Genomic DNA, 13,628 nt, shown 5'->3' on the forward strand with positions numbered 1-13,628 from the left:
ACCACTCTGGAAATCAATCTGGCGCTTTCTCAGACAACTAGGAATAGCGCTTCCTCAAGATCCAGCCATACCACTCCTAGACATATACCCAAAAGAGGCTCAAGTACACAAAAAGGACATTTGCTCAACCATGTTTGTAGCAGCTTTATTTGTAATAGCCAGAAGCTAGAAACAACCCAGATGCCCCTCAACTGAAGAATGCATGCAGAAACTGTGGTACATTTATACAATGAAGTATTACTCAGCAATGAAAAATAAGGAAATCATGAAATTTGCCGGTAAATGGTAGGACCTGGAAAGGATCATCCTGAGTGAGTTGTCCCAGAAGCAAAAAGACACGCATGGTATATACTCACTCATATAAACATACAACATAGAATAAACCCACTAAAATCTGTACATATAAACAAACTAAGCAAAAGAGAAGACCCTAACTAAAATGTTCAATCCCCATCCTGAAAGGCAAAGAGTATGGACATCAGAAGAAAAAGAAAATAGGAAACAACCTCGGAACTTGCTACAGAGGGCCTCTGAAAGCTAGAAGAAAACAGGAAACAACCTTGGAACCTGCCCCAGAGGGCCTCTGAAAGCCTCTGCAGTATAGACTGTCAAAGCAGATCCTGAGCCTGATTGCCAACTAATGGGCAGAGTGAATGGAATTTTATGTAAGAAGTGGGAAATAGTAAGAGCTGGAGGGGACGGGTACTCCACAAGGAGAGCAACAGAACAAGGTCATTTGAACACACGGAACTTCCCAGAGACTCATACTCCAACCAAGGAGTATTCATGGAGATAACCTAGAACCCCTGCACAGATATAGCCCATGGCTGTTTATTGTCCAAGTGGGTTACATAGTAAAGGTAAGAGGGACTGCCTCTGACATAATCTGGTTGGCCTGCTCATTGATCCCCTCCCCCTGAGGGAGAGCAGCCTTACCAGGCCACAGTAGAGGACAATGCAGACACTTTTGATGAGAACTGATAGACTAAGATCGGATAGACTAAGTGTATTGTCTGATAGGTGCTGTCTGTACACTCCCAGGTGTAGAGCAAACTGGCATGTACCAGCTACTATTGTCTCTTCATCTGTGGAAGACACCTTGTGCCTACCTGCTCTCTCCAGGTTGGCATTTTTGTCTGCCCTGAGCTTGTATGGGTATTTTGTGCATGAATTTACAATCCCCGTGAGTTCCTACGTGCAATAGCCTATTGTATCCAATAAACATTATTTCCCTTATACTCACTGGCTCTTTTTATCTTTTGACTACCAGCCCTTTCACAATGATCCCTAAGCCTTGGGAGAAAATGGTGTAATGTGGATATCCCATTTAGGTCCATCCACTCCATAGTCCCTTTATCTCTGCACAGGATCCAGTTTAGGGTCTCTGTATTAATCAGCATCTACTGCAGAAGAATTTCCCTCTGATGAGGTTTGGAAGGGGCATTAATCTGTGAAAATAGGAATAAATCATTAAAAGTAGATTTAATACTATATTCACTTATCACACTAGTTAATAGCATATTCTTTCCTAAGGTCTTTGCACTGTTTAGTAAAAGAGGTTTGTCCCAAACAATGGTGCCAGTTTATGGATTTCTTCCTGTGTAAGATTTCTTTCTTAAATCCAATCTAAAAATGGTTGATTATTCTCATGATGTTAATATCAGCATTGAAGAAGCTGGAATATCTTGCCAGGCCACTTATTATTGAGGCTCATTATTGGTGCTCATGCTTGTATAAACTGATGATTAATTTTCTCCTCTGGTAAGGTTCACTGCACCACCCAGCAATATGAATGTTACCAGTTGCGATAAATCTTCCACATAGGTACTGTGTGGTTTCTTCCTATGTTATGTCTCCAATGAGCTCAGTCATCAGGGAAATTAAATGTACACTACTTTGAAATTTCTTCTTACTGACTGAGGATGATCCTGTTAAAGAAATAAATATAAATAAATGAATAAATAAGTATATAGAGTGTTATGAATAATGAGAAAGGGGAACACTTACACAAGTATTATTAAGATTGCAAACTGATTCATCCACTGTGGAATTCAGAGTTGGGATTTCACAGTAAACTAGAAATAGATCTTTCTCATGATACAACCATAGGCCTCTTGACATACATATTAAGAATCTGTCACACTATAAAGATATTTGCTTGTCCATGGTCATCTTTCTCTACTGATAATACCATGAATAAAACAGCTAAAATATGTATCAACAAATGAATGGATAGTAAAAATGTGTATGTTTATATAATGTAATATTATGTATCTTTTAAGAAAAACAAAATAATGAAGGTTGCAGATGAATATGGCTCTAAATAGTTATTATGAATGAAGTGATCAGACATAGAATGGCAAATACCACATATTTCTTCTCATGTGTAAATGTTACATTTGAGTCATAGATTCCATTTGTAATAGCTACAGAGGTCAGGGAATTAGTAGGAGAATGAGAGCTATTGAAGGTAAAGGGTAGAGGATACAACAAAATAGATAAGAATGGGAAATTGATTAAAGGTACAGAATGTATTAAGTGGCATGAAGAATAGGAAGGACATTTATTGTATGGGATATGGGATAGGGTGGCATGGCTAGCACTAAAGAACTTTGAAAATCATATAAAAATGTTGTTCAGGACTAGCTGAATTGTCTTTCCTTGTGGCCTGTTAAAACTGCTTGCCCTAACCTCAGTGGACTTGCGGAGTGGCATGGGAGAGGAAGAGGGAGGGAGGTTGGGATTGGGAGGGGATAAGGGAGGTAGATTGGGATTGGAAAGGGATGACAGAGGGGGTACAGCTGGAATACAAAGTGAAAAAACTGTAATTAATTAAAAAAGATAAAATGAAAGTAAGCTTCACTTACAAACTAAAAATAGTAAAATAGTTTGTAAAATAGTTTGAAGAGTATTGGTGTTAGCTCTTCTTTGAAGGTCTGGTAGAATTCTGGGCTGAAACCATCTGGCCCTGGGCTGCTTTTTTTTTTTTTTTTCCATGGGAGACTTTTGATGACAGCTTTTATTTCCTTAGGGGATATAGGATGATTTAATTGGTTTACTTGGTCTTGATTCAGCTTTGACATGTGGAATTAGTCAAAAAAATTGTTCATTTCATTTAGATTTTCAAATTTTGTGGCATATAGGCTTTTAAAGTAAGACCTAATTATTGTTTGTATTTCTTCAGTGTCTGTGGTTATATCCCCCTTTTCATTTCTGATTTTGTTGATTTGGATAGTGTCTCTCTGCCTTTTAGTTAATTTGGCTAAGGGTTTGTCTATCTTGTTGATTTTCTCAAAGAACCAGCTCTTGGCTTCATTGATTCCTTAAATTGTTCTTTTTGTTTCTAATTTATTGATTTCAGCCCTGATTTTGATTGTTTCCAGCCATCTACTCCTCTCTGGTGTGTCTGCTTCTTCTTTTCTTTCTTTTTTTTTTTCTTTTTTCTTTTTTTTTTTTTTTTTATTCTAGGTCTTTTAAGTGAGCCATTAAGTTGCTTGCATGAGATGTTTCCAATTTCTTCTTGAATGCGCTTAGTGCTATGAACTTTCCTATTAGCACTACTTTCACTGTGTCCTATAAGTTTGGGTATGTTGTGCCTTCATTTTCATTGAATTCTAGGAACACTACCTAACTCATTCTATGAAGCCAGTCACCTTGGTACCTAAACCTCACAAAGACCCAACAAAGAAAGTGAATTTCAGGCCAATCTCCCTCATGAACATCAATGCAAAAATACTCAACAAAATACTTGCAAACCAAATCCAAGAACACATCAAAGATATCATCTACTATGACCAAGTAGGCTTCATCCTAGGCATGCAGGGGTGATTCAATATATGGAAATCCATCAAAGTGATGCACCACATAAACAAACTGACGGAGAAAAACCACATGATCATCTCCTTAGATGCTGAAAAGGCATTTGACAAAATCCAACATCCATTCATGTTTAAAATCTTGGAGAGATCAAGGATACAAAGCACATATCTAAACATAGTAAAGGCAATATACAGCAAGCATATAGCCAACATCAAACTAAATGGAGAGAAACTTAAACCAATCCCACTGAAATCAGGGACAAGGAAAGGCTGCACACTCTCTCTGTATCTCTTCAACATTGCTCTTGAAGACCTTGCTAGAGCAATAAGACAATTGAAGGAGATCAAGGGGACACAAATTGGAAAGGAAGAAGTCAAAGTATCACTATTTGCAGATGATATGATACCTGAGTGACCCCAAAAATTCTACTAGCGAACTCCTACAGCTGATTAACACTTTCAGCGAAGTGGCTGGATACAAAATGAAATAAAAAACAACAACAACAACAACAACAACAAAACAGTAGCCCTCTTGTATAAAAAAGACAAAAGGTCTGAGAAAAAAATTAAGGAAACCACACCCTTCACAATAGCCACAAATGACATAAACTACCTTGGTGTGAACCTAACGAAGCAAGTAAAAAATTTGTATGAAAATAATTTCCAGTCTCTGAAGAGAGAATTAAAGAAGATACCAGAAGATGGAAAGATCTCCCATGCTCATGGCTTGGCAGGATTAATATAGTAAAAATGGCCATCTTACAAAAAGCAATCTACAGATTTAATGTAATTCCCATCAAATCACCAACACAATTCTTTACAGACCTGGAAAGAAAAATTCTCAACTTCATATGGAACAACAAGAAACCGAGAATTGCTAAAACAATTCTTTACAATAAAAGATCTTCAGGATGTATCTCCATCCCTCATCTCAAGCTGTACGATAGAGCAAAAATACTAAAAACTCCATGGTACTGGCATATAAACAGACTGGTGGATCAGTGGAACCAACCAGAAGACCTTGACATAAATCCACACACTTATGGACACCTGATTTTTGACAAAGATGCCAAAACCATTCAATGGAAAAAAGATAGCATTTTTTTTTTGAAATGCAAGTTTATTTTATTTTTCTTTTTAGTTACATTTTGTTAACTCTGTGTCCCAGCTGTATCCCCCTCCCTCATTCCCTCCCCAACCCCACACTCCCTCCCTGGTCTCCTCCCTGCCCCTTTCCAAGTCCCCTGATAGGGGAGGACCTCCTCCCCTTTCATCTGACCCTGTTTTATCAGGTATCTTCAGGGTTGGCTGCAAAGTCCTCCTCTGTGGCCTAACAGACTGCTCCTCCCTGGGGGGGTGGGGGTCAAACAGCCTGCCCTTGAGATCCTGTTAGAAATAGTCCGTGTTCCCCTTACTTTGGAAAACTACTTGGTTACTGAGCTACCACAGGCCACATCCGAGCAGAAGTTCTAGGCCTCGGCAGAGTGCAGGGAATCATATGAAAGAAGGGAAGTTAGTATGATATGGAAAGGATATGAGCTCTACAAGGACCAAATATATCTGGGCACAGGGTCTTTTCTGAAACTGACACTCAACCAAGGACCATCTATGGATATAACCTAAAAGATAGCATTTTCAACAACTGATGCTGGTCTAACTGGATGTCTACATGTAGAAAAAATGCAAATAGATCCATACTTATCACCCTACACAAAACTAAAGCCCAAGTAGATCAAAGACCTCAGTATAAAACCAGACACACTAAACCACTTGGAAGAAAACATGGGGAAGAGCCTTGAACTCATTGGCACAGGAGACAACTTCCTGAACAGAACACCAACAGCACAGGCTCTAAGAGCAACAATCAACAAATGGGACCTCATGAAACTGAAAAGCTTTTCAGAACAAAAAGGCTGCCTACAGATTGGGAAAGGATCTTCACCAACCCTATATCTGACAGTGGACTAATATCCAGTGTATATAAAGAAATCAAGAAGTTAAGCAGGAACAAATCAAGTAATCCAATTAAAAAATGGAGTACAAACAAAACAAAGAATTCTCAATAGAGGAATATCAAATGGCAGAGAAACACTTCAAGAAATGTTCAACATCCTTAAGTCATAAGAGAAATGAAAATCAAAATGACCCTAAGATTTCACCTTACACCCATGAGAATGGCTAAGATCAAAAACTCAAGTAACAACACATGCTGGAGAGGTTGTGGAGAAAGGGGAACCCTCCTCCACTCCTGCTGGTAATGTAAACTTGTACAACCACTCTAGAAAGCAATCGGGCGCTTCCTCAGACTACTAGGAATAGCGCTTCCTCAAGATCCAGCTATACCACTCCTAGGCACATACCCCAAAGAGGCTCAAGTACACAATAAGGACATTTGTTCAACCATGTTTGTAGCAGCCTTATTTATAATAGCCAGAAACTGGAAACAACCCAGATGCCCCTCAGTTGAGGAACGGATTACAAAAATTGTGATATACCTACACAATGGAATATTACTTAGCAATGAAAAGCAAGGAAATCATGAAATTTGCAGGTAAATGGTGGGATCTGGAAAATATCATCCTGAGTGAGCTATCCCAGAAGCAGAAAGATGCACATGGTATATACTCACTCATATAAACATATAATATAAGATAAAGCTACTAAAATCTGTACACCTATAGAAGCTAGTCAAGAGGGACGGCTTTTGCTAAAATGCTCAATTCCTATCCAGAAAGGCAAAGAAGATGAACATCAGAAGAAGGAGACAAGAGGGAACAAATCAGGATCCTTACACAGAGGACCTCTGAAAGGCTCTGCCCTGTAGACTATCAATGCAGATGTTGAGACTTATGGGCAACCTCTGCGCAGAGTGTAGGGAATTGTTTGAAAAAGTGGAAAATAGTAAGATCTGGAGAGGACAGGAACTCCACAAAGAGAGCAACAGAACCAAAAAATCTGAGCACAGGGGTCTTTCCTGAGACTGATACTCCAATCCAGGATCACACATGGAGATAACCTAAGACCCCTGCACAGATGTAGGCCAAGGCAGTTCAGTATCCAAGTGGGGTCCATTGTAATAGGAACAGAGACTGTCTTTGACATGAACTGATTGTCTGATTGGAACCACAGGGGTGATAAAAAGTGAATAAAGTGTAATTGATAAAGAATTTAAAACAGAGAACTGTTCTTCTACAGAATCATATATATGAAATTGGGGGGGGCTGTTTTTCATGTATGTGTGTGTGTTTAATGACTTAGCTATAAAAGGCAGCAATGACCCTACTATACAAACATGTCCAATAAATACAAAGCCCAATTCCAAGAATAGGTTATTTCTTTGAGTTGTTGGCCAGTGATTTGTCATAAATCCCAAACATTTCAGACTACATTCAGTGTTCTGGGCTGGATGGTAAGACCATATCACTACTCTTCTGTTTGACTGCATAAGATATGATAAACATAATGAAATCTATACACCTAAAGAAGATAATCAAGAAAGCGGACACGAGATATGATGATCAATCCTCATTTAGAAAGACAAATGGGATATGCATTGAACGTATGACAGGAGTCTACCACAGAAAGCATCTGAAAGACTCTACCTAGCAGTGTTCCAAAGTAGATACTAAGACTCATAACCAAATCTTCGGCAGAGTGCAGGGAATCACATGAAAGAAGTGGAGTTTGATGTGGAAAGGATAGGAGCTCCACAAGGATCAAACATATCTGGGCACAGGGTCTTTTCTGAGATGGACACTCAACCAAAGACCATGAGAGGATAAAACCTCTGCTAGGATGTGACCAGTGATAGCTCAGTAATCAATTGATTTCCCATAGTAAGGGGAACAAGGACTATTTCTAACAGGAACTCAATGGCTGGCTCTTTGACCTCCCCACCTCCCAAGGGAGGAGCAGTACTGTTTGGCCACAGAGGAGGACTTTGCAGCCAGTCCTGAAAATACCTGACAAAACGGAGTCATATGAAAGTGAGGAGGTCCTCCCCTATCAGTGGACTTGGAAAGGGGCAGGGAGGAGATGAGAGAGGGAGGGTGGGAATTGGGGAGGGAATGAGGGATACACCTGGGATACAGAATTAACAAAATGTAACTAATGATAATAATAATAATAATAATAATAATAATAATAATAATAATAATAATAAAAAAGAATGAATGTGTATGCCTCATGTTTTAGCTCCTAGGAATGAGAATTTCACTGTCTCACCACAACAAGAACCTGTGGTAATAGATGCTGCCCTTCATGTCACATATATTGTGAAGTAACTGAGATCATTGTTTGTGCATGACTATATACAGGATTTTAATTTATGAGATAAATGAGATTTTTTATTTTGTTGAAGAAAACCTTAATGCGTTGCTGATTGATTTCTATAAAAACTTGCAATGTAAACAATGTAAGTTAAGGTTGAATTATAATGCTTTTAAAACTGCTACTAAAAACTGTTTAGTATATTAGATAATGCAAGTTAAATGTTAGTTAATCAACTCATGGTCATGTTAGACACTAGTCTAATTAATCACAGAAATATACATCCTTATAATGAACAAATAGATAAGATTTGATACATAGATAGATAAATATAAAGATAGAGAAATAGGTCTTCAAAACCCTCAGAGACCTACAGAATACAGCCTTTAAAATGTTTTTATTATTTTAAAGAGTCTTTGACAATGAGACATGTCATCTTGTGGCAGCACCCGGCTCCCCTCACAGAAGATGAGTGTCAAAGAACCTCCATATTCAAATGGCTTCAATGTGGCAAAGCAGACACCCAGGTAAATAAAAAGCCCTTACTTTACAACAAACAGTATTCTGCCTAAAACTAGCAAGTTTAAACGCAGGCCAAATCTACTGCCAAACTCTGACAAGATAGGGTAAGTGAGTCCTAAATAGTTCCTGCTTCATATGTATCTCTGTCAAATATACCAGGTCAGAAGGCTGAAAATGATGATTCAATGTTATAAAGAGTTTGGGGAGTCTGTTCAGGCTGCAAACTGTCTCAGTTAATTTTCTATTTTTTTGGATGCTGCTAGAATACACTTCCTAGTTACTCAAGTTACTAACTTTATTCCTTCTTCAGTCTCTGATGAGGATAAAGAACAACTAGTTATAGTATTACAATTATCTTAGTTGCTTAAAAACTAAAAAGATGTTTTAGGTCTAGATAGAGGATTTTTACATTGACAAATACAAACTACAATAAAAAACAAGTTAGTACAAAACCTTAAATCCTCATAGATAAGATATTTTCAAGGATGCCACATACATTTAAATTAGACATTATGTATAATAGTCTTACCTATTTGTTTTTTATAATTGTTTCATAAATTATTCTTATGGTATAAACATGATCTTTTTATTTAGACAGGAAAGGGGAAATGAGGGTTGTCATGATGCTTTCTTTTGATGCAAATTACTGGCCCACAAGGTATGGTTACTGTCCTGATACACCTATTGTTGTCTTGTAAAACTACATAAGACATTTTACCTGATTTGTTGATTAAAGTCCTTTACCTGCGCAGGGCAGAATGGGGTAGGTGTGGATATTACACCCAGGCTTTAGAGGACAGGAGAATAATGAGAGAGAAATGGACAGAAAAAAAAGGAGGAAGGAGGACACTACGATGGGTTAGCTTGGAGAAGAAAGAACCTAGGTGCGAGGAAAGACTGTAATAATGGCATGAAAAGTCCAGATGAAGAATACAAGCAAGTTTCTTGGTATTATGGATGAATGATAGCACAGACAGTAATTAGCAAGGCTGATGGCATTGGATCAGGACTGGGAGATGGATGGGGAGTTATCTAGATAGCATAGTTAAAAGTATGTACCCAATCCAAGATAATAAGACAATTATAAAATAAAATTTAAAAAAAACCCTGAAACTGTTTTGCCATTAATGTATGGTCACTTTAAATGTTTTAATGCTATTTTCCAGTGATGTATACCTTGTGGGGAGGGTATAAACAGATCATTGAAATTAGAAATAAATCAGAATCTCTAACACACTAATAATCCAATATCATTTTTTCCCAATAAATCAGCAGTAAAGTAGTGTTGAGTAAAATGAAGATGTTGACTACACACACAGAAGTATTCAAGCATTGAAACCAAGCTAAATATAGTTTTAAAAAGGGAAATTAAAAGACTCCTCTTAAATTCAACGGCTAAAAAAATAAGTATTTTACCTCCACTCCAACGCAAAACCATTTATCAACCCAAGGACACTGTTAAAAGAAAGTAAGGAATGTTGATTTCAGTGAAGCTATTGGTATCCTAGACATCAACCCAAGGAGTAGAAGATGAGATGGAGAAAAAATAGACATTCCCACAAAGACTCCTTTAATTTCTGATCTTTTAAAAAGGGTCTGTGTGAAATGACAGTTGTTTTTGGAAACTATCAGGCAACAGAAAAACTAGAGAGAAAAGGAACTAATCACAAGGTTCTCCTAGGCACAAAAGACTTCAAAAAGCATCCAGAACTCTTACACAGCAGGGAATATTATATTTGTGCAATGCACCTGCAAACTTGTGATTTGCATATCATTTTTGTCTGACTTATTAATCTTAATGACTACTTATTAAGCACTTAACGATGAAAAACACTATTCAAAATTATAGGGCATGGTGTATTATTATGCAAATGTGTTTGACAAGATGTCCAACTGCAAATGCTTCGTCTTGCTGATTTTTACATCTACAGGATTCTCTGAACCATGTCCTCAAGGCTCTATTCTCAATACTGAAAACCATTATTCTATTGATCTACATAATCAAGTCATAATTTCATCAAAGAAATTTTCACAGATTTAGCACAGAATTTAAAGCCATTTATATATTAATCTCAACTTATCATTTTAGTCTTATTTTACAGTAGCTGTCCCATCTTCTGTAACTCAGCCACTGACTTGTATGCTTTCTCATTATCTGTAGAAATCTCATTTTTAAATGCTCAGAAAATTAGTCATCTTTTCTATAATCTTTGAGGGATGGAGCCACAACGGGATACAAAGTGAATAAAGTGTAATTAATTAAAATTAAAATTAAAATGGAAAGAAAAAAAAGAAATTGAATGTAAACTTGTGCAACCACTTTGGAAATCAATCTGGCACATTCTCAGACAAATAGGAATAGTGCTTCATCAATACCCAGCTATTCCACTCCTAGGCATATTTCCAAAATATGCTTAATATACAAAAAGGGCATTTGCTCAACCATGTTCACAGCAGCTTTATTTGTGCTACCCAGAATCTGGAAACAACCCACATGCCTCTCTGAGAAATGAATACAGAAATTGTGGTACATTTACACAATGGAATACTACTCAGCAATTAAAAACAAGGAAATCATGAAATTTGCAATCAAATGGTGGGATCTAGACAAGATCATTCTGAGTGAGGTAACCCAGAAGCAGAAAGACACGTTATATACTCACTTATAAGTGGATATTAGACATATAAGATAGGATAAACATACTAAAATCTGTACACCTAAAGAAGCTAAACAAGAAGGAGGACCCTGGGTAAGATGATTAATCCACATTCAGGAAGGCAAATGGGATAGCTATTGGAAAAGGAATAAGACAGGAGCCTACCCACAGAAGGGCTCTGAAAGACTCTACCTAGCAGGGTATTAAAGTAGATGCTTAGACTCATAGCCTAACTTTGGGCATAGTGCAAGGAATCTTATAGAAAAAGTGGGAGGTAGTAAGACCTGGAGGGGACAGGAGTTCCACAAGGAGAGCAACAGAGCCCAAAAAACTGGGCCCAGGGTTTTTATTTTATTTTTATTTTTTTAGACTGGTACTCCAACCAAGGACCATGCATGGCAAAAACCTAGAAAACCTGCACAGATGTAACCCATAACAGCCCAGTCTCCAATTGGGTTCCCTAGTAATAGGAACAAGGGCTGTCTCTGACTTGAATTCAGTGGCTGACTCTTTGATCATCTCCTCCCTGAGGGAGGAGCAGCCTTACCAGGCCACAGAGGAAGACAATGCACCTAGTCCTGATGAGACCTGATAGGATAGTGTCAGATGGAAGGGGAGGAGGACCTCCCCTGCCAGTAGACTGGGGAAGGGGCATGGGAGGAAAGAGGGAGGGAGGACAGGATTAGGAGGGAGTGAGGGAGAGGGCTACAGCTGGAATACAAAGTTAGTAAATTGAAATAAATTTAAAAACTTAAAAAGATAAAAAAGAAAGAAATTGAAGTAGATTTTAGAAGATTGAGAGATCTCCCATGCTCATGGATCAGTAAGATTAACATAGTAAAAATGGCCATGCTACCAAAAGCCATCTACAGATTGAATGCAATTCCCATCAAAATTCCAATGTAATTCTTTATATACCTAGAAAAAGCAATGATTAACTTCATATGGAAAAATAAAAGACCCATGTTAGCCAAAACAACTGTGTACAATAAATGAAATTCTGGTGGTATCAACATCCCTGATCTCAAACTATACTACCAAGCAATAGTAATAAATTCTGTGTCATATTGATATAAATACAGGTTGATCAATGGAACAGAATTGAAGACACAAAAATAAACCCACACTCCTACAGGCAATTGAATTTTGCCAAAGAATCCAAAAGCATACAATGGAAAAAAAAAAAAAAAGTATCTTCAAGAAATGGTGCTGTTATTTTTTTTTAATTTTTTAATTAATTACACTTTATTAATTTTGTATCCCCCCATAAGCCCCTCCCTCTTCCCCTCCCAATCCCACCCTCCCTTCCCTTTCTGCGTGCATGCCACTCCCGAAGTCCACTGATAGGGGAGGTTCTCCTCTTCTTTCTGATCTTAGTCTATCAGTTCTCATCAAAAGTGGTTGCATTGTCCTCTACTGTGGCATGATAAGGCTGCTCCCCCCTCAGGGGGAAGTGATCAAGAGCAGGCCAATCAGATTATGTCAGAGGCAGTCCCTCTTCCCATTACTATGTAACCCACTTGGACATTGAACTGCCATGGGCTACAGCTGTGCAGGGGTTCCAGGTCATCTCCAAGAATAGTCCTTGGTTGGAGTATGGGTCTCTGGGAAGTTCCCTGTGTTCAAATTATCTTGTTCTGTTGCTCTCTTTGTGGAGTTCCCATCCGCTCCAGCTCTTACTATTTCTCACTTCTTACATAGAATTCCATTCACTCTGCCCATCAGTTGGCCATCAGGCTCAGCATCTGCTTTGATGGTCTATACTGCAGAAGCTTTCAGAGGCCCTCTGTGGCAGGTTTCAAGGTTGTTTCCTGTTTTCTTCTGGCTTTCAGAGGCCCTCTGTAGCAGGTTCCGAGGTTGTTTCCTATTTTCTTTTTCTTCTGATGTCCATCCTCTTTGCCTTTCAGGATGGGGATTGAACATTTTAGTTAGGGTCTTCTCTTTTGCTTAGTTTGTTTATATGTACAGATTTTAGTGGGTTTACTCTATGTTGTATGTTTATATGAGTGAGTATATACCATGTGTGTCTTTTTGCTTCTGGGACAACTCACTCAGGATGATCCTTTCCAGGTCCCACCATTTACCTGCAAATTTCATGATTTCCTTATTTTTCATTGCTGAGTAATACTCCATTGTATAGATGTACCACAGTTTCTGCATCCATTCTTCAGTTGAGGGGCATCTGGGTTATTTCCAGCTTCTGGCTATTACAAATAAAGCTGCTACAAACATGGTTGAGCAAATGTCCTTTTTGTGTACTTGAGCCTCTTTTGTTTATATGCCTAGGAGTGGTATGGCTGGATCTTGAGGAAGCACTATTCCTAGTTGTCTGAGAAAGCGCCAGATTGATTTCCAGAGTGGT

Source organism: Psammomys obesus, unplaced genomic scaffold (genome assembly GCF_907164565.1).
Source record: "Psammomys obesus unplaced genomic scaffold, mPsaObe1.curated_primary_1811, whole genome shotgun sequence".
Classification (NCBI taxonomy): Eukaryota; Metazoa; Chordata; class Mammalia; order Rodentia; family Muridae; genus Psammomys; species Psammomys obesus.